The sequence below is a fragment of the Rhamphochromis sp. 'chilingali' genome (assembly GCF_963969265.1).
Source record: "Rhamphochromis sp. 'chilingali' genome assembly, chromosome: 4".
Taxonomy (NCBI): Eukaryota; Metazoa; Chordata; class Actinopteri; order Cichliformes; family Cichlidae; genus Rhamphochromis; species Rhamphochromis sp. 'chilingali'.
The window spans coordinates 27,878,143-27,900,236 of record NC_137948.1 but is presented as its reverse complement, the minus strand read 5'-3'; the positions used below and the strand labels follow the sequence as shown (position 1 = coordinate 27,900,236).

Genomic DNA, 22,094 nt, shown 5'->3' with positions numbered 1-22,094 from the left:
TCCTTCTAATAATATATGTTACCTCTAAAGGCCTTAACCTGTGACGAGGAGTCAAAAACAAGGCAAAAAGGCCTGGAAATCACTGTTTTAAACAATCATTAGGAAGCTCTAGGGAAAGTTCCATGTTTAGGTGTGGTGATGACCACAACAGCAGGCAGAGAAATCCCCCTGACACAAAAATTTCAAGCTGTGGTTCAGATTTCTTTGAGAACTCACTTACAGGACCTCTTTCCATAAAGCCCAGCTACAGCAGCTTTCAAACCCTATTTGAGAGAAAATTTAGCTAGAAAGTGTGGATATTTACAGTCATTCTTTGTTTCCAGGGTGTGCTTTCATTGACCGGATGCCAGCCTCAATTCCACACTTCTCATGATCACATGTTTGGTGCTTAGTGATATCTCAGGGTTTCAGACTCTCCCTGCAGGATCCAGATACAGGCCATGAAAATGACCATGAGCCAAAGCTAACCACAGCTGGCACCACATGGCTAACTTGAGCAGGAGCAGCCTCACACTAATCCACAATAACTCTCTTCTTTTTTTTTTTGCCTTTGAATAAATGCGGCTCAATATTCTGGGAAGAATTAGGGCAGCCTACATGATTTCTGACGTGCTGTGTAAATTTCCATTTATAGCCTCTCACTTCCTGTGTTATTACTCAAACTTTAATGATTAGAAAATATATATTTTCAGTTTCCAGTCATGAATACAAAAAATGTTTTATTAGTATATATAAAAATATTATTACATGTATTATTGTTGCTGATCTTCACCTAAGCATTGGTTTTGCCTCTTTTCATAAAAGGTGTCTATCTATCTATCTATCTATCTATCTATCTATCTATCTATCTATCTATCTATCTATCTATCTATCTATCTATCTATCTATCTATCTATCTATCTATCTATCTATCTAGGTTTTTAAAGCTCTTCTTTGGACGTTTGCTGCCTTTTATTCTGTTGTCTGTCAAGATGATCACAGACTGCTTCAATAATGTTGAGCTCCGGGCTCTGAGGAGGCTGATCCATGACTGATGGTGTTCAGTTGTTTGTTTTTCTATCCAGATCTGATTTTACATATTTTACATTCTTACTAGATGGTATTTTTTATTATTAACCTTTATTTAACCAGGAAAAGTCCCATTGAGATTAAAAACCTCTTTTGCAAGGGAGTCCTGGCCAAGAGGCGACAACACGTTGAAATTACAAAGTTACATACATATTATAAATAACAATTACATTTTAAAAACATTTTTCTCTGGCTCTCTCAATCTGGACTTAAAAGCATTTAATGAAATAAGATCTGCTATCTTCCAGTCTTTTTGCATCATGTTCCATGTGAAAGGGGCAGCATAAGTAAAAGCCCTCTTTCCCAGTTCAGTTCTGGCAAATGGAACATTGAGCAATAAAAGATCGCTTGAACGCAGGCTGTAAGAAACAGTACTTCTCCGTGTGAGCAGATCGCAAATGTAGGTGGGCATTTGTCCAAGCAGGGCCTTATAAATAAAGATGCACCAGTGAGCAAACCTCCTGGAGGACAACAAAGGCCATCCCACTCGAGCGTACTACATAGCGGATCAAAACCGGACTGCACTTTTCTGCGAAATGCAGCCCCAAACCATGACAGAGTCTCCATCGTGTTTTACAGATGGTTGTAGACACCCATTCACTGACAATGATCAGACCTGTTGCCACTGAGTTTCAGTCCAGTTCTTGTGTAATTTGGCATATCACAGCCTTTTCTCCCTGTTTCCTTTTCTTAAGAATCACTTATTGAAAGCCACGCTTCCACTGAGACCATTTGTGATGAAGCTTCAGTGAACAGTAGATCAGCCGCGTCAGGTCTTTGCTAGATTTTTTTCCTATTTCATAAGGAGATGACTTCCAAATACTGTTCATCTGCGGTGGATTGTTTTTTAGGCTTTCCACTGGTCCTTTTGTCCTCCTCTTGTCCTGTTTCCTCAACTTTTATTTATTTGTGACTGCATGTTAATTGTAAAGATACAATGTACAATGTAATACATGTAAATTGCCTAAAGATACACTTTAAAATTAGATCTTTGCTAAGTTGTCTATTATGTGTAGACACAACACTCGCTCATCTCTTGGTTTAGGTGCCCTTTTTATCCTTGAGTGAGTCTTAGGTCATTGTTAGAGCTTAACAAAAAAATTAAACAAAAAACAAAAAAACAACTACAAGAAAGTCTGGCTCTTTGGAAGAAACAAGGGGTCGATCAAGACTTTTGTACTGTAAAAATTCTTCATATAATGATAAACAAATGCTTTGATCGCAAGTAAGTGTTGTATGAGGGTAAGATGCTTTGTTCATGACTTTTATACATCATAAAACTGAAAAAACTTATACAAAACCAAACCTAGAGGTTTTACTGATCAGCAGTGATGTTCTTCTGTGGTTAGTAAGCAGAACTTTTCCTCTGTTTTACTGGTTACTATGATTTGGATCATTCTCATGTTTAGATCAGTATACAGCTCTGAGTCGCCCCTGGATTTGATTAGAGGCAGCCAACTGGGAGTGTGAGCTCCTTCAAAACAGCCCCCAGACCCAGAAGAGGGAGCCTGTTTATAAGCAGTTAAGTAACTTTGATGTCTTGTGTAACTCAGAGGTTCAAAGGATGGGAGCAGTGATCTGGAGCCCCCACTCCTGCAGCCCCCTCCCAAAGGTCACCCAGATTGAACCAGATCACAGCACTCCAGCTACAGTGAATGAGGAGGAAACAGAGCAGAGGGATACCTAATTAAATCATTCATTTATTCATATAAAAAAGAATGATGAATTAATTTATTAAGTGAAAGAATTACCTAAACCTTCCTTGACCTGTGTGAAAAAAATAAGAGCTGCAATCAAATGTTTGTGCTAACTGCCAATGAGTCATTCACATCAAGTATTTTCACCACATTGAGGGGTTTTCCAACATAGACTTTTTAAGGTATCAACTTTAACTAGGTCACTCGCAAACCCCATTGTTTTTTTTAGCCATTCAGAGGTAGGTTTATCCGGTCGTTAAGTGATGACATGACGAATCCTACTTCCGGGCCTAAAGTAGTCTGCGTTTAATATGGCTTTTGTGTTGTTAACATTGTTAATGTTATGTATTTTCTTCTATTTAATCTCAAAAAGCTCCTAAAAAAAACTCCTAAAACAGTCAGTGATCCCTGTTGACCTCCCTCGGCTTTTATTACCGCTAATCATTTATTTAAGCTCAGTTTTTAAAACCTTAGGATGTAACTACAGCCCAGCCCATGCAGCAGTATATGAATGACTAACCTCGTATTGTGGATGGATTATCTCAGTTGTTCTCCTGGCTGAAGTTTGGTCTTTTAACAGCATCCTGGCATGCGATTACATTTGTTCCTGACCACTCACATTAACTTTTATCGAGTGGAAAAAAATTGAGCTTGTTTATATTATGCTAACATAGCTGTGTCGCTAGCGGTCACGTAGCACATAATTATATACCAGCTAGCCCAACTTCAGTAACCCTACAAACATCACTGCTGTTTAGTTTTCTGTCTTCATTTATGTTGGAAGTGATAACAGAGCTGTACGTTTTAATTTGTTTCCAAAACCCCGCAGTCAGGACATGCTATATTGTATTTAGATAGAAGCTAGCGAGCTAACTCCCTGCTAACTTCTAACTCCGTTAAATGTCATAAATTCCGTTTTCATGGATGCCTGGATGTTAAACTCAATTGTTACACCTGGTATTAAAGATGAAAGACTTTAGACAGTTTTTCAACTCTCAGTAATGCCATAGTGATCGTTTGATATATGGACCTGCAGCGGAGTTTAGGCCCAGACATGGCTAGTGACGTCAGACTTAACGACCGGATTGTTGTGTTTCTGATCATTGTCCTCTTGAGGGGGCATGAACTGATGGCCAGACACTTTCCTTCAGGAGTTTCTGGTAGAGAGCAGAATGATTCAATCAATAATAGCAAGCCTTTCAGGTCCTAAAGCAGCAAAGCATCCCTAGACCATTGCACTACCACCACCATGTTTTACTGTTGCTATGGTGGGGTTTTTTTTTTATGAAATACTGTGCTGAGCTTTATGCAGATGTAATGGGACTCACCTTCCAAAAATAAACTTTTGTCTCATTAGTCCACAGAATATTTTCCCAGAAGTCTTGGGGATCATCAAGATGCATTTAGTCAGCACTGGTTTTCTCCTTGACCCATGGATGCTATTTTTCATGACCTCTAACCTTAACAGAGACAAGTGAGGCATGCAGTCCTTTAAATGTTGTTCTGGGTTCTTCTGTGACCTCCTGGATGAGTCATCAACATGTTTTGGAGTTATTTTGGTAGGCTGGTCACTCCTAGGAAGGTTCACCACTGTTTCAAGTTTTCTACGTTTGTGGTGATGGCTCACTGTGCTTCACTGGAATCCCAAAGCCTTATAAACAACTTTGTTCCCATTTCCAGATGGACAGATATCAATGATTTTGTTTCTTAGCTGTTCTTGAGTTTCTTTAGATTGTGGTATGATGTGTTGCTTTTTGAGGTTTTTTTAGCCTGCTTCATTTTGTCTAACAGGCTTGATTTCAATTCAATTCAATTTTATTTATATAGTGCCAAATCACAACAACAATCCCCTCAAGGCGCTTTATATTGTACAGTAGATCGTACAATAATATATTCAGAGAAAACCCAACAATCATATGACCCCCTATGAGCAAGCACTTTGGCGACAGTGGGAAGGAAAAACTCCCTTTTAACAGGAAGAAACCTCCGGGAGAACCAGGCTCAGGGAGGGGCGGGGCCATCTGCTACGACCGGTTGGGGTGGGAGAAGGAAAACAGGATAAAAAACATGCTGTGGAAGAGAGACAGAGATTAATAACAGATATGATTCAATGCAGAGAGGTCTATTAACACATAGTGAGTGAGAAAGGTGACTGGAAAGGAAAAACTCAATGCATCATGGAAATCCCCCGGCAGCCTACGTCTATTGCAGCATAACTAAGGGAGGATTCAGGGTCACCTAGCAAAAAGGAAAGTTTTAAGCCTAATCTTAAAAGTAGAGATAGTGTCTGTCTCCCGAATCCAAAACGGAAGCTGGTTCCACCGAAGAGGGGTCTGAAAACTGAAGCCTCTCCCTCCCATTCTACTTTTAAATACTCTAGGAACAACAAGTAAGCCAGCAGTGCGAGAGCGAAGTGCTATTTAAGTGACTTCTTAATTTAACAGGTCTGGCAGTAATCACACCTGAGTGTGGCTACTGAAACTGAAATCAACTTTTCAAATAAATAAATGGTGAATCACAGTTCATTCATGATTTAACAAGAAGAGGACAATTACTTTTTCACACAGCTCCAGGTTGCTTTGGATAGCCTTTTCCTTTAATAAATGAAATCATCGTTTAAAAACTGCATTTTGTATTTACTCTGGTTATCTCTGTCTAATATTAAAAATTTTTTGATGATCTGAAACGTGACAAATATAAAAAAAAACAAGTAATCAGGAATGGGGCAAATACATTTCTATATTGTAGCCATAGGCTTAGACCTGGGAATGGTCATCACGACCATTAACAACAAAAATGATAATTCTAATATTAATTGTCATATAAATAATAAGGAGAAGATGACAAGACAAAGAAAAGAAAAACGAGGTGAAGTTAATCTGATGGCTTATCTAGAGTGTCTCACATTCACCAGGGACCCAGCTCCGTTAGGCACAGGAAAAGGTCATAAAAGGAAGAACTACTGCTTGAGCCTTACAGGACACCCCCCACCCCAGGAAGGTAGGCACATCACGCACGTCACATGTGTATCTATGTTTTCTCCGGACCTATGCATGTTGCATTGGCTCTAAAGTTGCTAAAGTCGGGTTTAAGGCCATGATATAAATGCTTTCACAAACCCCTCTTTGAAGCCTTGTCAAAATAAAAATAATAACGTAATAATAAAAGTACTGCAGAGAGGGAGAAATAAACTCCAGGGGAATATGTTTGGAATATTTCGAAATAAAATCCCAATCAACTACTATCTTTAATTTCTACTTTAAAAAACAAAAAAAAAAAACTCATTTGTCTCCATAAATAAATGTCTCTATAAATGTTTCCATAAATTTGTCAGTTATTTTTGTGATTTTTTTTTAAAAAGTGGAATTTTAACATTTAACACGAATCAATTCGTAAGACTTGATCCGCCATTGGTTGCATTTATAAAAATTAACCTACTTTATTTATTTTTCACATGGACGTATATCTCACGTAAGCGCGCACAGGAGCAAACAAAAATGTGCCATCATCAAGTTGCGACAGCCCTTCTCTCCAGTCGGTGGAGAGCCAGGAGAGGAGCAGACCTGGTCCCTGTTGAGGAGCTTGCGGACGGCAAGTCTTTTACTACTGACGCGCTATATGGGCTCCGTGGGTTTCTTCTGCCTCTTGTAATGATCGTAAATCACCGTGTAAGAGCACAGAGTCAACGGGTCGAGCAGTGCACTGGTCAGTTTGGCAGAGCAGCTAGCGTTAGCAGTGTTTGACTAGCCAGTTAACAGTATACGAACTTGGCTTGTGGAGGCTAGTTAGCAGGTCGTGCTAGCGTGCTAGCCTCGGTTGGTCAGGTGCAGTGACTGCTGCTGCTGGGAGACCCAAGAAGGAGCGTTTACCTCCAAGCGTTAGCTTCTTCAAGCCTCAAAGGATACCTCGCTGTGGATACCCGACCGGAAGGAAGCGCTGGAAAGTCCTGCTACTTGTGTCCATCGCCACATTTCCCAGGTAAATAAAAACAATGCGAATTACAAAGTACAGCACCGCAGCTCGGGGATATTGCAGCGGTGGACCGGTGGGGAAAAGGGCCTAGCATTAGCCTGCTAACGCAGTCGCTAGCTATTAGCAGTGCTAACGTTAGCCAGCTTGTGTTGATGTGGAGCTTGGTAGCGCTCAGAGTTGAAGTTTAAGTTAGCAGATTTAGCTGAATGTGCTGCACGGGATGAAGTTTGTTGCCTACTTCGGCTGCCTCTCCGGCCAGCGCTGGGCTTTTTAAACAAACCGAGTCAACAGCTGCAGAGTGCGAGGACTTTAATGCCCGTGCACGCATTAACCCGATAACCGTGGGTCTTTAACTTGACTTTAACTCAGTCAGTCTACATCTTTAAAAAGTCACTGATTTGCCTCGAGGTTTTGAGGTAATGTACAGCATACAACTTTCTGTTCTTAAACCCTCGATCAGAAAAAGGAAACGTCCTAAAGAAAACAATGTACTGGGAAGAAGCCACAGGAAGAGCAAGTTGATGTCTGTGTGCAGAGCAAACGATGAATCTAAAGTATGGACGTCAGGATGGTCAAATTATAGATTGCAAACCTGTATGAACAGTTTGAGACATGCCATGAAACACATAGCTGCACAGACTCCACTCCTCCTGGGCAGCTGCCAGGCAGCTTAAACACACCAGAGGCAACTTTGCTTCACTATTCACATATAAAGGAGAAAGGAAAGGAGCACAAAAGCACGAAGTGTAGTAGAAAAATGCTGTTTAGTATGGCAGCTCCTATTTCTTCATCTGTTCAAGGGTTTCTGTTTAAAAAATGTTTATAGCGCCACTGCAAAGGTCACTTCTGTTAATTTTATAAAGTTATCCAAATCCAGACTTTATCTTGGGGAACAGAGGACTAAATTCATGGGATGTTGACAGCTGAGAGATTTAAGACTTTTAAGGTTATTGTGGCTGTGCTCTGATTTCTTGCAAATCACAGGACTTGAAATTGTTTTGTCACAGGAGGCAGCTTTAGTTAAACCAACACTGAGCTGACAGCTTGATGCACAGTCCACATCCCTTATTCAGTTAGTCGCCTAACATGCTGTAAATGCAGCCTAATGCAACAGTCTTGCAAGCCGTTATGAATATTATGTTCCTCTTTTGTCCAGACATTTTTAGAAAGTTGTTGATCTAAAACTGTATGGCCATTTCTTTTTACTGGTGCCTTAATGTTTACTCTCCTGTGGTGGACAGGCTTGTCTTTGTGTCCCTGACATCCAATTGTTTCAGTTCTAACAGAGTCGCAACAGCAGAGTACAAACCAGCCCAACAATACGTATTATTTTCAGTTCTTCATTATGCTTGTGAGACCTTAGCTTGTGTTTCATCGTGTAAGCCTTAATTACATTGTTTTTACCATAGTTTTTTTTGTTTTGTATTGTTGATTAAATGCAATGTAACTCGAGTCAAACATGAACTTGGAACTACCCAGATTTCTACTCCGCTGTGTAAAACTGGAGTGCATCAAGTTTAAACTCAAACTTGACCACAACCCCTCATATGCAGCGATAGCCAAACCCAAATGGGTGTGCATTCATTACATATTTCTCTTAAACAACAGAAGTGCAGTACTGAAGCGCACCATTAAACGGTTTCAGATTCAATTCTCTCTTATTTAACCATGCTGCATCTTTCTCTTGTGCTGTTTTGTCAGTTTGGATCAAATTGTGCAGCTCATGTTAATTTCAGTTTGGGAGGGAGTCGTGAGGTCAGGTCAGATGACCAACTTTGGTTAAGATGCACAGATGTCAGCCAGTCCATTTGAATGAATCTTCTGTCACTTCCCTTCTATATTTGTTACGCTGCTATTCTAAGAGTGATGCTTTGCACACACATACTTGTGTAATCTGTGCAGTATAAAGCACCACATTGATTACAAAAGTGCAGCAGCACTGTTGCATATCTTTTGCCATACTGAGTTTGACTGCAGAAGTGTGGACACACTGCTGATAGGATATCATTCAGTTGCCAAATTACATAATTTACAGCTTTCTTTAAAAAAAAAAAAAAAAAAAAGGAGATACAACATTTCTCTGGAAGAGTGTCAACAAAAGCTGAGCACCAGAAGCTTCATAAAGGGAGCATTTATTTCAGTGCTGTTGTACTGATTGCTGGTTAAAAATGTGCTTTGGGTTGCACATAACAGATGAAACGGTCCGATCAGCCAGGAGCTGGAAATCTGCCTCTGTTTGATCAAAAATTGATGATGTTCTTTTTCTCAGCACTGGTGTTTATTAATCATTAGAAATGGAAGGATAAAATGGGTCTCATTTGTTAGTACTGGCTTAACTTTGTGTCATATTGAAGTGACCTATGTATGCATGCCCAAGATTGACGATCAGAGATCTGTTAAGGACAATATTTTATTACATTTTTTGTACCTGTTCAGTTTCCTTTAAGTGCCTGCAAACATTTATTGTATAGAAGATGAAGGCTTTCTGAACCCATAGTATTACTAATTATGATCAGACTGCAAATAGCCTGTATTGTCATTATGAACAAATCTGGATGTTATTTTCTTGATTAGCCAATCTGTTTCTGAGAATTGCTCTTGCTGTGTCCTGTTGTCCGATCAACTGTCCAAAACACAAAGATAAGGTCATTTACTGTTGCATAATCCTGAAGAGGGGGAAAAAATCCAACCCAAAACCCAGCAAATCCTCATATTTAGAAGATGAAGCCAACCAATGTTTAACACTTGAGTTTGTAAAATCACTGACAGTTAATAGATCTCCCTAAATAGTAGGGGGGGGGGGGCTCAATGCAGCATAGTATTGCGATATTTTTTTTGTGCCGATATAGTATCAATACAAGAACACCAAATATCGATATTTTATTAAATAAATTAAAATAATCTGGGAATCTCCTGCATCAGCATCCTGAAATAAGGTTATCAGAACAAATTAAAATTTAATAAACCATCCAACACTGGATGCATTTAGCTTGACAAAGTTATTTCCTAATTCCGAGCAAGCTCAGTCACACTAGTAGGAATAGGACAGGACGGCAACCTCCTTACATTTACCAGAAGAAGTGGTGGGTGTCTGGCGACTGTATTGAATTTTTCACATTCCGCAAGTGATGGCAATTTGTGGTAACTAAATGGTTGCCCACGCCTTCAGGGTTTGCACATTCAAAGCCACTTTTGATCGTAAGGGGATTGCACAGGTCGGCAAACAGTTGCAGTCTGACTTGGACTGACTGTACTCTGAGAGATGTTGAAGGTTTGCAAATAATTACTATCTGACTTATAAATGCAGACAGATTGCAAGCACGTTGCCTTAAATCTGAGTCTTTGTCAATGAGCACAACTTGAAGAGACTTGATTTGACTGGCTGCCAGCTGGTTGTATTCTGGCTTTATTCCTGTAGAACAGTTGCAGAATGCAGATGTGATAGTTGGATTTCTGTCTATGTAGACAGCAACAGATATGTGGTTTTTCAACAGCCCCTATTCTGTCTCAGACTGACTCCGTCTTATGGCAACATTTATAGCAGGTTTTAGTGACAGGGTTGATTTTTGCAGCAAAAAAAAAAAAGAAGTGGGATAACTATGTTTTGATAAAACAGATATTGCCTAAGTTTAACATAATTAGCAGTTTGAAAAAGGTGATAAATTGCAGTTTGTTATTGTGCACTGCAAAAAGTTAATTGCAATAAAACGCTAACATGATCATTTCTGTCAGGTGAGCAGTCATTGCAGTTTAAAATTATTTTCAACACCTATGACATGTACAACCACTTTACTTGATGCTGTGTGCCTGATCATACCAGTGTGTGATGCTCTGCATTCTCATGTGATGAATGTTCAGATTTTTCCAAGATTATTTCAGATTTTTATGGCTTTTTCTGCAGCGCGTCTCTCTGCCGTCTGTAAAAAGCCAGGCGGCGGAGCAGATGAATAGGAATGGCAGATGTAGTTGTTTTGAGAGGACTGTTTTAATTTGGTCTTTTACTGCGTTGAACAGGTTGTTGTTTGGCAGCACTTCTGAAACTGTGTTGGAAGAGGCTGTTTTAATATGTACAAACTAAGCTGCTCTCTGGGGTTTGTTTTTCATAGCCAGCCCATTATGTACCCCCTTTGAAAATGGTTGCAACAAGAACATTATTAACATTATTAAACCCTTCAGTTAAATGTATGCTGGGTTTTTTGTTTTGGGTTTTTTTGGGGGGGGGGGGGGATGTACTCTATCTTCTCCTCTCTCCTCCAGCAGGGCAGTGTATGCTAATGAAGATCAGAGAATTCACATTCAAGGATAGGCTGAAAGTGTTTAAGACGAACTGCATATTTTCAATTTATTTTTACACAAAAATATGGATCAGTATTGATAGGATTTTAGTTATTCCATTATCGATTGTTTCCAAAGGTCAAATACTTTATCTTTGTTGTGATTCCTGTTTTTCTTGTGTTTGGGGAGAGGGAGAGATACAAGCAATCTTCCCACCTGCCTTCACTGCCAACTGTATGTTTCCCCCCCTCTGTGCATCTCTCTTTTTATTTTCTTTTTCTTTTTCTTTGTTTTTCTCCCCTCAGATTTGGTTGTTGGTGTGTGTCGGAGAGCTGCTACTGCCCTGGTCAGGACTAGCAACTTTTCTGCCACCAGCAGCAGCAGAGCTTCTAGCTTTAAACAAGATTCAAGGTTGTTGAAGAGAGGGAGAGAGAGTGGGGGGGAGAAGACAAAAGCTTAGCTTCTTTAAAGCTGGAAATCTGTAACCTGTTATGAGTACAGGGTAAATGACAGAAACAAGGTAAAGCCTCTCATATTGCAGTGAAATGAAACTGGTACACAAAATTAGGTTAAAAAAATTACTTGGAAGTTTAGTTTATGGATTGCTGCAAGCCCTTAAAGATTATGACAGGGTATCCTGGACGTTGTTTGCGTAAAGCTTCACATTCCCACACTCCTTACTGTTGCTGTGTTACTGACATCAGGGCTTTCCTAATACTGTTTTCATGGACGGTGAGATTTCCTGTCTTTGAAACTTGTGTTGGCAAAGCATGAAGATGGTGGACATTGTTTACGTTGCATATGGGGAGACTGGCCTTAGTAAATCCACACTCAGTCTGAAATCTTCAACTGAGGAAAACATATATGCATATTTTGTAACCAGTGAGTGAATCAGTCTGCTTTCCAGATGCTGGCTATTCCTAACAAAGCTACTACTCAGGGTTGCTTGTCTAGTTTTAAGACTCCTTACATATGGAGAGAGATAGTACAAGTCAGTTACTCTGTGGGGGTTGTGTTTTCAAGTGGTAAACGGATGTTCAAGCCACTGTTTATGTTTGGAGGAAAGCTTAAAAGTGGGAAGTGTTGCTTGAATCTTTGAGTTGTGTCTAATATACCAAATTGAGAGGGTAATGGGATTTCTACAGATGGACAGCTTTGGAGCAGAGGGGACAGATGGTTGAAAGACATTAGGTTTAAATGGTGCAATCCACAGAGGGAAACGGGAAAGGGGTGACAGCAGCAAATGTGTAGAGAGGTGCTGTGTAGTTTGCATACTTAAAGACTTATTCAGCTGTGTATGTAAACTGGGAAATGAGGAGGGAAATGAAACTGTCTTCATAAGCATGGGAAGGACATTAAAGGGGCTTTTCCGTGGGGAGTTCCAAGAGGATCTCCAGTCTCAAGGAAATCTCTTGAAGAGTAACTTAAAGTCATCAAGTGGTCCTTTGTGGCAACAAAGTACAGCAACATAAAGAAAAAAGGGCACAATTATTGTTATTAGGGTCAGACATTACAACACACACTAGAGCCTTTATCTCCACTGCTGCCTCTCCTCAGCTTGAGAACCTGCAATTCTTTGTAATGATGGCTTACCTTGTTTTAAAATTAGCATTGTTGTTGGGGGCGTTACTGGGAGTTGTGAGTAGACATGAAACCAGAAAAGTAAAATAGCTGTTTAGTTATTTCTGGTGATTTTAATTCTGTGGCCTGATACGAAGAATTCTGTATACGTGTCTGCTGCCTGGGCAAGGCCTTTCCTGATGCAGCTGCAGTTAGTCACATCGACACATTAGAGGAGTGGTTCTTAAACAGTGGGTGACTCCCACAGGTGGAGTATAGGGGTGGGGTGGGGACAATGACGACAAAGGGTTTTATTAAGAATTTGCTTAAAGTTAATTTGCTTAAAGTTACCTGGTTTGATTTATATGTATGTGTAGGGCTGGGCGATATATCGAGTTTTTAAAAAATATCGATATATTTTTATACGAGATATAAGGTGTGACAATATCCTTTATATCGATATAGTCTACGTTATAATTATACTTGTGGAGCCGCAAGTTTGCCTCTCTTTCGTCCACTTTTGTCTTTACGCAACGTTACTCGGCCTCGCCCCTCCTTCACTGAACACAGCTCCCCCTCCTCCCCCATCGCTTCACCTGCAGGAAGCGACAAGATGTTAACGGAGATTTGCCGTGTCCGAGTTACTGCACTTCGCCCCGTGCGTGGGACTGGACGCCGTCAACGTGTTAGCTAGCTAACCACGCTAACGAGCTAACCACGCTAACGCCATGCAGCCCAGAGGCGCTGCACAGCCTAAAATCCTTGCATTTTCTCAAAAGTTGACAGCGCGCCTTATGTATGAATTCTGTTTGTGCTTGATGGCCGCGAACCGATTTTTATGTGGAACACGGCGCTCAGCAATCTGTCAAAAAAATGTTTTAGTACGACGTTGGTAAGCAGTGGCGTGTCTAGAAAATTTTTGTTGGGGGGGCCAGGTAGGGGCACAGATTTGGAGAAGGGTGGCAGATGTAATTGGCAGATAATGTTTAAAAAAAAAATTCTACCAACCATTAACCATAATTCAATAACCCTATAAACCTAATAACCGAATGCGCTTTTAACTCTTATTAGAATGAGATTTTAACCACTACGGTGCAAAGTGTTTAGATACTGCGTTGATAAAGTACAAGAGATACAATCAGTGCTTTGTCAGTGTTTACTCAGCATTCAAGGACATCAATATTTGCATAGTGTTTTTACTGACATATAGTGCACATATGTTTTGGGCAAAAACATTTTTGAATATTAAAATACGAACATTTGTAACAAACAATTGACAAATTAGTCAGTTCCAATGTAAAACTTTATCTGCCTGTTAAAAAAAAGAAGATAATCTTCTCACAAACTGGTGTTTGATTTTAAACAGGAAAAAAGTGGAGAAACAACTGAAAAGACTAACATTTGAATAAAACCTGAAAGCAAGTAAATACTTTATATGCTGCCTTATGGTAAACTTTGGTAATATTGATCAAGAACAACACTGGCTGATGATGAAATACAGTCAGCTGGCATGGTGACACTGCCAGTATTAACCTGCAGGGCTGGACCGGGACAGAAAATCGGGCATTTTGACTACAGACCGGCCCACCAGGTATTAAAACCATAAAGCCTTTGAATGAAAACAAATGCTGTTGTGACAGTGATGTACAGTCTTGTTGGTATATGTATGATTTCTATACATTTTACATCAGATAAAAACTTTGGTTGTAAGATTTAGATAATTATTTAATAAAAGCGAGATATTTTAAATGAGAATAAGAAAGAAAAGTAATTTCTTTGTGCTCCACCTCTCCCTGTTAATGCCCTACCTGGCCCCCTGGCATAACTTTGCTAGACCCGCCCCTGCACAGTTACCAGCTGTCAGCTACGTAAAAAAGGATCCTGGTGTTATTTGTCTCTCAGAAACAGTTCATAACTTCCCTTCAGCTCATTCATGTCACCTAAAAGGTAAACCTGTTTCTCCATCACAGCTCTGATGATTCAGTAAGGACATCTCCTGGTTTCATCTTCATGTTTCCCTCTCACCACATATCCAAACCGACATCATGACCAGCAGCTTTACAGCTGTGGCTCCAGCAAACATCAGCTGATACTAGAAATTAATATTAAATAAATTCTAACAACAGCTGATCAAGCTTAAACGTGCTGCTGTTGTTTAGCGCGACATCTGCTGGTTTCCTCTTTCTGGCACAAAGTGGGCGATAAATAAACAAGAGAGAAAAGCCGATCAGCTGATCATTGATCAGTTTCATGATTGAAGTAGAAACAGGAGAGGGAGGGGAGAGAATGAGAGGAGAAGAGGCAGCTGTGCAGCGTAACGACAGAATAAATCCAGCTTTGTCTTTTTCCATTCTAGCTAAAGTCCGGGACAAACTGCGTCTCTTCTCAGCTCAATACGAAACGTGTAATATTTTCTCTGAATGAGGGACCATTCCATTTTTAAGGAGCCGTTGGCAACTCTACTAACTAACCTTATGAATAAAATAAAGTTCACTATCAGTAACATCATAGCAACTGAACAGCTGTACAGAAACTCCGTCATGCTAGCTCGGGCAGTATGAGTTATTGCAACTGACAGTAAAAAGTCAGCACAACAAAAATAAACTCCACCTAAACTTAGTTTATATCTGACCCAGATAGACTGCAGGTCATAACTTCTTACCTGAAGTTCAGTTCACCTGACACTCGGACTGGCGGCTGCCTCGGGTCTCTCCTCCTCCTGCCTCCCCTTCCCTCATCCACCTGCTGGCCTCTGTGGAAGCCCCGCCATAGCCACCACCAAACAACTGAGTTATTTTTACACATCGACCTGCATCTGGCCAATCCACCACCTCTCATTGTTCATGCCCTTACAAAATAAAAAATAAAAAATAAGTCACCGGGCATATGCCCGGTATGCCCGATGGCCAGTCCAGCTATGCAACCAAATCTGCAGCTCCATACAGCAATGTTACGACTTAGATGATATCTTATAACTCATAACTCTTATGTTAGCTCCCCTCAGTAGCATACTGTCTGAAATATTCGAGGGCTGCAATAATTCTTTAAGTGTTATTTTTTCCTTGGGATTCTAATTTCACCGAAGTTTACTAAACTCAACAAACTTAATATTACTTACCGGGACATTTATTCTGTCCTCATTTTCTTTCACCGAAAAATTGTTTCCAGCGGTGCCGTCTTTCGTGCTTGGCTCTCCTACCTTTGCTAACGTGATGCGCATAGCGCAGAAGCCGATGCTGCATTCACTTACACTCTGATATCTGAGCGTCACCGTGAAAACATAATCGGACATTTGATATTTGATTGAATTGTATTGTTTTGCCTTCGGGGTGGCACCGGGGGTGGCCTGTGCCCCCCCAGGCCACCCCGCTGGACACGCCATTGTTGGTAAGCTACGGTGCTGCACCGCTTGATGGATTGTCAGAGCATTACGGCTACCGAGGAGCCTTCGTGGAGTGATACGTACTGTGCTTCAACGTAATATTACCTTACTGTGTATAAGGACTATAAATGGCACCTGTTAAGAGACGTGGTTACGAGGAGGATTTCAAACTCAATGCTGTCAGTCACACAGTAGAAGTTGGGAACAGAGCAGCTGTGAAATCTGTCTTTGTTATTATGCTCAGCGTCTTTTAGTTTACATTTTGACTGCACAATTGTGAGCTTTTTGTTATGCACAAAAACAACATTGTTTTCTTTTATTTATGGAGCATTATTATTTAATAAATGCTCATAATTTATTTTTGAGTAAATCTTATGTACATCTATGCTCTATGTTAATAGAAATGCCTGTGTGACATCTGGGACACAGCTTGGACTAAGAACTCTCTTTTTGTTCTTACTTTATGGCTTTAAAAAAAAAATATATCGAGATATGAATTTTGGGTCATATCGCCCAGCCCTATGTATGTGTATATATGATACGATCATTATAGTAATATGACCATGATGTCAATGCCACGACATCCCCGCATGATATCTATGAAACCTATCTAATTCACAGCTTCAGGCCTTCCCTAGCTATCTTATCTTACGCTATCAGACGCACATTTTCTCTTCCTCCTATACTCATGAAGAATGTAATATTTATAATATTTGAATTCTCTTTCTCGGCTTATTGCATACCTCCATCATCTGTAACTTTGTCGTTAGCAGTGTGATACCATCCTCTGTTTTGTGCCTTTTAAAAATGCTCTCTTCTAAATGCTTGCTTTATCAGTTTGAGTTACTCTGAGGATTTACTGGAGCCTTAAGAGCAAAGTATGGGTTTATTCTGTGCTTGTAAACGGCCCGTTTGCTCAGTATCTGTGAAGCGCAAGGAGTATGTTAATAATTCAGTGCTGTGCCATGTAGCTCTGAGCTGGGTAATGAACATGGGGAGAAATCTCCCAGGCATTTTGCTTTGATGTGGGCTGTGTTTTGAACACTAGGTGACACAGTGCAGGGACAGAAGAAAGTGGCAGTCTGGGACAAAAGTCAAGAGTGGATATATTAGGGTCCACAATTATACTGCAGCAGAGCATATTATCAACAGCCAAAGATATGAAAGTACAAATAGCATCTCTTTGTCCTCTGAGAAGGAATACTTTATTTCTTCTTTGAAGTGTTGATCAGGCACAACTCGAACAGTGAGCTGCTTTCACACCCAATTGATGGCTACGTACTAAATATCTATGTACTGGTTACGTGCTGGAGCTGAAACTAGAGGAGCAAGTTTTACATAAACACAAATGAGCACTTTTCACACATGCACTATACCCCCTTAAACGTTTTGATGAAAGTGCATGTGAAAAGAAAGTGTTAGAGGCAGCCAGATCAGACTTTGCCAGCACCCTGGAACAAAGTGCACGTGTATGCTTGTGCACAGGTGAGAATTTACAGCAGTATCTCTTCACGAGCTTTTTGAAAGTGAGTCGCTCAGATTTACATAATTGTAACAGTTGTAACTTTACAGATTTGTTATAATCTTAAAAATTATCTCCACATCAATTATTTTTATATATATATATATATATATATATATATATATATATATATATATATATATATATATATATTATTTATTTTATTCCATTGACGTGGCGTGTGTATGTCACTTCAGGCACACAAGGCACCACATAGTCACAGTTTATAAGTCCCTATTGAAGACCTGAACTTTCAATAAGTAACTTTTACTAAATGTGGATCTATAATGCCTCACTACACATAGAAGTAGTTTTCATAATCAGAGTTACTAGCGAAACATAGAGCCTCCATGGTATGAAAAGTCTGCTACAATGCAGTTTCTGCCAGGAAACTTTTTCAGTTCAGCTCATTTATATAGGACCAAATTTTTATACTAAAAGGTAAAGACCCTACAATCAAACAATCAATCCCCTGTGAGCAAGGACTTTATGGTAGTTGGAAGGAAAAGCTCCCTTTTTAAAAGGAAGAAATCTCCAGAAGAACCAGGCTCTTGGAGGGGCAGGTGAACAGGAGACTAGACTAAGGGAGAGACAAGACACAAATATAATGACATGCTGCAATGGTATATCCTCCTGAGAACCAGCCTTTTCATTTGTGGCCTGTGCAATGGACATTTTTGGATGTTTTTTGGTCTATATATTTTGACTTATTTGAGCTACCTTAATAAGTCTTGTTGTGCTAAATAGAGAACATCCTTTCCATTGATATCTCATGCGTTTGGGTGGCCTCTTTTAGCTCCAAAGAGGAAGGAAATCAAAACGTTCAATCGGAAGAATCTCTTTTCCTCAGTTCTCAGGAGGATATAAATGTATGATGAATGAAAAGAGGTGAGTGGAATAGTAGTGCTTAGTGCGTCACATGAAATCCTGCAGGCTGTGTCTGTAGCAGCATAATTAAGGGATAGTTCAGGGTCACCTAAATGAGCATCAACTATAGTCTTTATCAAAGAGGAATCCAAACTGGGAGCTGTTTCCTGAGGTGAAGGGCCTGAAGGCTCTGCCACCCATTCTACTTTTAGAAACCACAAGTAAGCCTGAAGTATGAGAGTGAAGTGCTCTGTTAGGGTAATATGATATTATAAGAACTTTAGGATATATTAACCCTGTCAACACTGGGGAAATGGGGAAAGATGGTAATTAGTAGACATACGTGGATGGCTGTCATTTGACCAGATAAAATGGTTTTAGTGTTGTGTATAGTTATTATTTTTTTTAAATATTTGTTTTTCATTTGAAAAATATGGGGAAAATATTCATGGCAGCATGCTAATAATAAACATTAGCTTACTTGGCTGTTGAACCTTTTTGTTTCTATTGTGTCTAAACCTCCCACTATGCTTGAGCCTGTTATGGGAGTCAACTAAAGTTAGGCAGGCTGCTGGGGCTGGAATATACAGCCTAAACCCAGTAATGGATTATACAGCACTTGTATTGTCAAATTTCACTCATACCACACATTGATTTGGGTACTGCGGCTTGTTCTGGCAATATTGTGGGTCTGCTGTCGGACTGACAGAATGCCGTCACTTTGATAAAGCCACCGATGTTCCTATGTCTTCATACGTTTAAAAGGGACAAAAGTGATTTGAGCCGTCTAGCCTTTTCTTTTGTAATTTCCCATCACAAAATGCCTTCAGGCTGTGGGTCATTTTGTTCAGTCCTTTTCCATCTCACCTTAACACAATTGCATCTCTTCACTGCCTCCCACAACCCATTTCCTCTCAAATGCCCACCGGTCCTTCTCTGAGACTGCAGCAGAGGTGCAGCACAAAACCTGTTTGAAAGGCCTCTTTGCTGTTGGCATGGAAACGTCTGCCTTTGTGAATGGAGGCTTCCCTTACATGCCTGGTCAGAGGTCTCCCGATGTCTCATGGTCCAAGAGGACCTGGCCAGACCTCTGTGCCACATCACCAAGCCTGTGTTGAAGTCATGAAGTCAGGCACTTCTGCTCACGTAGTTTGTGTCTGTTCCTTGTTCACATTGTGTTACTGCAAGTCTCGACTTGACTTACATGAACTAGAGTGCTCTCAATCATGTCCTGCTGTAGTAACTGAAAACTAAAATTTAGAGAACTTTACAATAAAATTTGGGAGGGAGTAGTTTGTGCAAAGTCCTGGATTTGTTTGAACTAGTTTCACAGCACTTCACTTTGGAACGGGTTCAGAAATCTGGCTAAACTTCTGTGATTAGTGGCTCTCTGCTAATATTTATAAAATGTAGCGTGAAAAGAATATTTTATCTTCCTGCTCAGAGACTGAAGTTCATTGGTTAGAGCTATTGGTTAATTAATTGAGCATCTATCCCTCAGCAAAATGAGCATTTTACACATTACTGAAATAGGATAATATCCTGAGCATCACAGCTGGGTTTTTGTTTTTAAATACATAATACAGTATTTTAAAGATTAATTGGTCATACTGAGTGATTTGTTTGTGGAACAGTCATACAGTTTGGCAGGCTTCCCTGTAGGTTAATGACCTATTAGTTAAAAGGTAGATATACTGACCTTTTTATTACAATTGTTTTGACGTTCTAGACAAAAATGAAATGTTTCAGACATTGAGCATCCTCATATTGCCGTAGGCCTACAACTGTTGAATAGCTACTGTTTCATAATAAGCTGGCATTTCATCAGCCCAAAAAGAGGTCAGAATGAATAAACTCAACAAAGGAATGCAGGTTGTGTCTAAATTAGTCCATGATTAGATGTCATGAAAGAAAATCAACAGGTCTCTATTCCCTGTGGACCACAACAGAGAAGCCTTGACCTAATTATTCATTTTCTTTTTCCTAACAAAAGAGCTGAGTTTATTGCAGAATCCTGCGCTTGTCTTTTGCTGCTGTCTTCACTTGGCACAGACCTCACATCTTGCAGTTTCCCACATTGGCTGAGAACAGTAAATCTTAGTTTCGCCATAAATGTGGTGTTTATTGTTGGCGTTTCTATATGATGTGGGTTCTACATGACACCAACACAACATAACAATCTGCGGTTTTAAGTTATTTTGTGTGTGTGATTTCAATACATTTAATCAAAGTCGTTTCTTTTTCCATGGCAGTGTGTGACACAGAAATTGCCTTAAAACTCTGCAGTGAAATTCAGAGTTATGCAGATTACAGCTCTCTGGCCCACATTTTCCTCCTCATGGATGAATTATTTACTGTTTATCAAAAAAGTAGGTGTGGAGTGTGTAGCTGCTTAAGCTCTGGTCACACTTACTGTAGCTCTGTAATACTTTAACAGTGTGAATTTTTTCTTCTTCTATACACATATTTTAAGAATACATATTGTAACATTGCCCAAGGTTCACATCTCATGATGGTCGTGAGTGGCATTGTCGTTGCAGCTGTTAGTGTTCAAGCTCTTGTATGTGTTTGCGTTGAATGTGAAGTAAGGCTGTTTTTCTGTTCTACTAAATATTTAATTTACTTTCAGTATTTGGTACGAGTGGTTACATTTATTTTACTTTGATGCAAGTTTGAGGCACTCTAGGAATGTGTTGCATTGTCATGGTAGGATATCCTCCCTCAGACTTGACCTGGGTTGCTTTCCACCAGGGACGCAGGCAGCTGGCAGCTCAGTTAAAGTGCCTTTAAGTCTATTAGAGAGGATAATCCTTGAGGGAGAGTTTCGGTGAACAGAGGGAATAGGCAGAACAGTCAGTCGATTCACTTTCCTTGCCATCCAGCTCGTCCCATGTACTTCCCCTCTCCAACCTCGCAGCCAATCGTTCAACACATGGCCACCATATGCTTTCTTCATTACTCGCCAAAGGAAACACGGCTGCCCCAAACAGGACCTTGAAAAAGGAGAGGAAAAATAATCATGTGAATTTCCTTTGCTCTGCTTCAGAAATAACAGTGTAAATAGTCTCTGAGGTGCATGTAGTACATCACAAGTTAAACTGTTTGTGCATCTGATGTTTTCTGTACCTCACTTTGTTGGTTTCTATACCCCCCCTTCCAGCCTCCTGCCTTCCACCTTCACTGTCCCTGGCGCAGTCGGTGGTTCAGCAACACTTCAAAGGAGGAAGGTCTGTGGCGCTGCAGATAACACATTGTACCCCCTGCCCCTCAAGCACAGGCAAGCTTTTCCAGAGCTACTACGCAATCCATTGACTGACAGATTTTCTTTTCTTTAGAAAACTGTTGTTTTTTGCTTCTTTACTGACTTTTATGTTTTTTGTCCTCCTCTCCAGTATGAATGATTTAAATTTTTAACTGTTGTGCAGAGCATAAGGTTTAAATGCCCACTTCTATTTGAAATGCATTGTTGGCTTGAAACATATTCATGCAGTGATGAAACTTTAAAAGGAGAAGATATGTTGTTAATATAGAGGAGTTGTAGTCCAATATATTCCTGTAAATGCGCTAGACTATTGACGGTATTTGGCCAATTTTTTTATATATATATATATATATATATATATATATATATATATATATATATATATATATATATATATATATATATATATATATATATATATATATATATATATATATATATATATATATATATATATATATATATATATATATATATATATATATATAT

General features: G+C 39.7%; 1 protein-coding gene across 5 annotated transcripts in view; it reads left to right on the top strand.

Annotated features, from left to right (window-relative positions):
• Positions 1-6,295: 6,295 nt before the first annotated feature.
• Positions 6,296-22,094, top strand: part of fbxw7 (F-box and WD repeat domain containing 7) — a 134,888-nt gene continuing 119,089 nt past the window's right edge. For 2 of the 5 annotated variants that reach the window (XM_080880639.1, XM_080880640.1), the window contains exons 1-2: positions 6,296-6,743; positions 21,504-21,620. The gene's annotated coding sequence lies outside the window, so the exon portion shown is untranslated. The remainder of the gene's footprint in view (positions 6,744-21,503; positions 21,621-22,094) is intronic. The other 3 variants (XM_080880642.1, XM_080880641.1, XM_080880643.1) reach the window with 2 other exon arrangements.